Source organism: Podarcis filfolensis (assembly GCF_964270895.1).
Source record: "Podarcis filfolensis genome assembly, chromosome: 2".
Lineage (NCBI taxonomy): Eukaryota > Metazoa > Chordata > Lepidosauria > Squamata > Lacertidae > Podarcis > Podarcis filfolensis.
In genome coordinates, this window is record NC_139605.1 from 15045104 (window position 1) to 15049235 (window position 4132).

At 45.6% G+C, this 4132-nt stretch overlaps 1 long non-coding RNA gene across 1 annotated transcript; it reads left to right on the plus strand.

The window, feature by feature from the left end:
• Positions 1–683: 683 nt before the first annotated feature.
• On the plus strand, positions 684–1622 carry LOC310757513. Its single transcript, XR_014545284.1, has 2 exons — positions 684–845; positions 882–1622. It is a non-coding gene; the product is annotated as an uncharacterized lncRNA (long non-coding RNA).
• The last annotated feature ends 2510 nt before the right edge of the window (positions 1623–4132 follow it).

A 4132-nucleotide genomic window follows, 5' to 3' on the forward strand; every position in this document is an offset into this window, starting at 1 on the left:
CTTCTCGGTAGTGGCACCTGCCCTGTGGAATGCCCTCCCACCAGATGTCAAAGAGAAGAACAACTACCAGACTTTTAGAAGACATTTGAAGGCAGCCCTGTTTAGGGAAGCTTTTAGTGTTTAACAAAACACTGTATTTTAATACTTTGTTTGGAGCTGCCCAGAGTGGCGCCTGCCCTGTGGAATGCCCTCCCACCAGATGTCAAAGAGAAGAACAACTACCAGACTTTTAGAAGACATTTGAAGGCAGCCCTGTTTAGGGAAGCTTTTAGTGTTTAACAAAACACTGTATTTTAATACTTTGTTTGGAGCTGCCCAGAGTGGCGACCATCTGTTTGGGTGATTGGTTAGAGTATGATGCTGATAATGCAAAGGTTGCTGGTTCGATCCCTGTATGGGACAAATGCATATTCCTGCATTTCAGGGGGTTGGACTAGATGATCCTTTGGGTCCCTTCCAACTCGATGATTCTCTTCTCTGGCTGGGGAAACCCAGCCAGATGGGGAGGTTATAAATAATAAATTATTCTTATTGTTATTAGAAAAACCTGTGATATTTTAGAATGTTATATATGAGGGGTGTTCATTAAAGACTTCTCCTGAAGTACTTCCCCGTGGACTGAGACAAAGGAAACCGGGCACAGTTATTAGTCCTTCTCTACGTAGCCACCAGCAACTTCTCCCATTGCTTTATGTAGCTGTGGAGATCTTATCTGTAGAAGTTGGCAGCTTGCATCAGAAGCCACGACTTGGCCTCAGAAACCAGCATTTCATCATCTGGAAAAATCTTGCCCTTCAAAAATAACTTCATGGTCAGACTGAAAAGGGAACTACCTTTAAAAATGAGTATAACGCTAGAAGTCGCTGAGGGTACGTAGCTAGCTAACAGTTCTTTCCACATGCATGCGGTAGCCGAGTTTGACCAGACAAGGTTGACTAATGTGGTAGCCAAGTTTGACCCCCCCCCTTGCTTATGTTTCGAACGCATAGGCTGCACAGGAACAGAATGGATACATGCATAGGCGGGGCGCCTGCAGTAGAAAAGTAGCCATTGTGACTCTGCCTGGTACCATACAAGGTAATGAATAAAAACCCAGGAAGGTGACTGGCTATAACCCTGTGGTGCCATGTGCCATATAAGGGAATGATCAAAATAAAGGAGAGGGGTTGGTGGTGTTTGTGAAGTTATGTTACAATGTACAATGGTACCTCGGGTTAAGAACTTAATTCGTTCCGGAGGTCCGTTCTTAACCTGAAGCACCACTTTAGCTAATGGGGCCTCCTGCTGCTGCCGCGCTGCCAGAGCACGATTTCTGTTCTCATCCTGAAGCAAAGTTCTTAACCCGAGGTAATATTTCTGGGATAGTGGAGTCTGTAACCTGAAGCGTATGTAACCTGAAGCGTATGTAACCCGAGGTACCACTGTATAATTATTAAAAGGCTATTCATTCATTGTCACATTTTCCTCCCCTGTTTTAAGATGATTCCCACAATGGATGTGTCCTTTTTTACTAAGAGGGCTTTGCACCTTTTGGCATGCGTATAGTTGTAAGAGATTTATGCATCTTTCTGAAGTTCTGTTGATCTGGCACAATTAAAGAGCATAATGCTCTTCAGTGTTTTTTTTTAAAATCTATTCTGAAAGTTTGCCCTCTTGGTAACTACCCAGATTGGAGAAATCTGAATTTTGATAGGGTCAAAAGTAAAGTTCTGTATTTTGGCAGGAATTACCAGATGCACAAATACAGGATGGGTCGACAGCACTACATATGAAAAGGATCTAGGGGCCATAGTACAGTGGTACCTCGGGTTAAGTACTTAATTCATTCCGGAGGTCCGTTCTTAACCGGAAACTGTTCTTAACCTGAAGCACCACTTTAGCTAACGGGGCCTCCCGCTGCTGCTGCTGCGCCACCGGAGCACGATTTCTGTTCTCATCCTGAAGCAAAGTTCTTAACCCGAGGTAATATTTCTGGGTTAGCGGAGTCTGTAACCTGAAGCGTGTGTAACCTGAAGCGTATGTAACCCGAGGTACCACTGTACTTGTTACAGTTGGCCCCCAAAACTGTGCTTGGGAGCTCAGTTCTTTTGGCAGTTATCTCACTGAGAAGATTTCCTGCAACATGCAGTGGCAGCGGACTCACCAATTAATAATGCGGCGGATCCACTCCTGCTAACTGCCCCCCGATTAAATATAGTGCACCCACCTCATGGTACACCAGTTAACATGAATTTCTACAATTTACCACAGATTATCTAGTAGGGGACTGGTGTGAGGGAAAACTCAATGATTTAGAGACTCAGGCAGGAGCTGATCAAACGAACAAAAAAAGGTTTATTAAACAAAAAGAAGATTATGAAACAAAGAGGGTCAGGAAATGCGTTCTTTCAGGTAGAAGTTGACTTATTTAACTAGCTATAAGACACAGGCTTTAACACAATACGTCTTAAACTTCAGTTACTAAAAATCAGGTGTTACACTTCAGGTGGTAAATATTTCCAGAATAGTTGGTAAAATGCTCAACACAGTCAATTTTTAAGAGCAAAAGAGGTGCTAAACCGTCCTTTAGCTGCAGCATACCTCCCCACAGTCACCCCAGTAAGTGGGAGAGGGAGGCTGTGGGCAACAGATGAGTTTAACATGCCTCGGTCACATCCTCCTTTCTCTCTTAAAATTGGTCCTTGCTTTATACATGATTGGGAAGTTTTCTTTTGTTTTTTAGTATCCTAGGACTGAGGCAAGAGCAGGAGGAGGAGGAGGCCACTGGGGTGCCTCCCATGGCCCAAGAGCCTTGGGTTAGGGGGCACAATACTTGCCTTGCTCCAGGCACTGGCAACCTACACTATGCCACTGAGGAGGTTTCACAGGCTGGGCTTCAAGCTCAAGACCCCACAAACAGCAGAGGTACAGGAGGGAGTTGCCTAAAGAGCACAGCGTTCAACTGGGTATATAAGGGGTGAGATGATCTTTCAGGTATCCTGAATTCCAAGCTATACAGGGCTTCATACACAAAATATCAGAGCCTGCTAGCAAATTGTCAGCTTTCTGTGTATTCCTTTTGTTATGTACTGATGTTCTCGCCCTGGGCCAGCAGGGGGATACTGTAGATAGTTATGCAAATGAAGGATCGAAAGTGACATTCAGTGATTAGATAGTTTGTATGCAAATGAAGGATCGAAAAGTGACGTTCTGTGATTGGATAGTCATCTGATATGTTCGCCCACAACTTAACACTGGCGACGAGGATGGGATCGATGGACAGCCAGATGCGGCCATCCTCTGAATCACTGAGCTGAATCACTGAGCGAAATCACTGAGCGAAATCACTGGACAGAACCAATTCAGAGCTGACTGTTCTGGCTAGAGCACGGTGTTCCATCCATCGCCCTTCTCTCCGGCATCGGAATCATGGCTTCACTTGTGCCTCTACTGCCGTTTGCGCCAGCCTCTGAATCATGGGACTCCTACCTCGCTCGGTTCGACTGCTACCTCCAAGCCAACGAGCTGACAGCAGTATCAAAGGAACGGAAGCAGGGCCTGTTCCTCAGCCTATGTGGGGCTGAGGTGTTTGAGACGGCCCGAGCATTGGTTGCGCCTGAAGCAGTCCAGGCAACACCATGGGACACGATCCAAGAGAAGCTCCGCAACCACTACGCACCAAAGCCGTCCAAGATTGCTGCCCGCCATGCGTTTTACCACTGGAACCAGGCAGAGGGGGAGTCAATCAACAACTACACCACCGCCCTCTGACAGGCTGCAATGCACTGTGAGTTCCGAGACTTAGATGATGCCCTGATGGATTGAATCGTCTGCGGGGTCTGGGACATCCATCTGCAACGGCGTTTCCTCACCAAGCCAGACCTCACGCTGCAGAAAGTTGCAACAGTTACAATTTTTCTAGAGCTCTATATAAGCAGGCTGACTGAGCTCCTCAGTTAGTTCTGTTCCAGATTACAAATAAAGAGCTGCTTTGGAAGAATCGCTGTGTCTTCTGATATGTTCGCCCACAACTTAACACCTTTCACAATACTGCACACCTCCCACTAGATAGCAGCTCTACAGATATTTCAATCGACTGGTATCTCTTTGTTTTCAGAAGAAGAGAGATTTTTTTGTGATTTCAAAATAATAA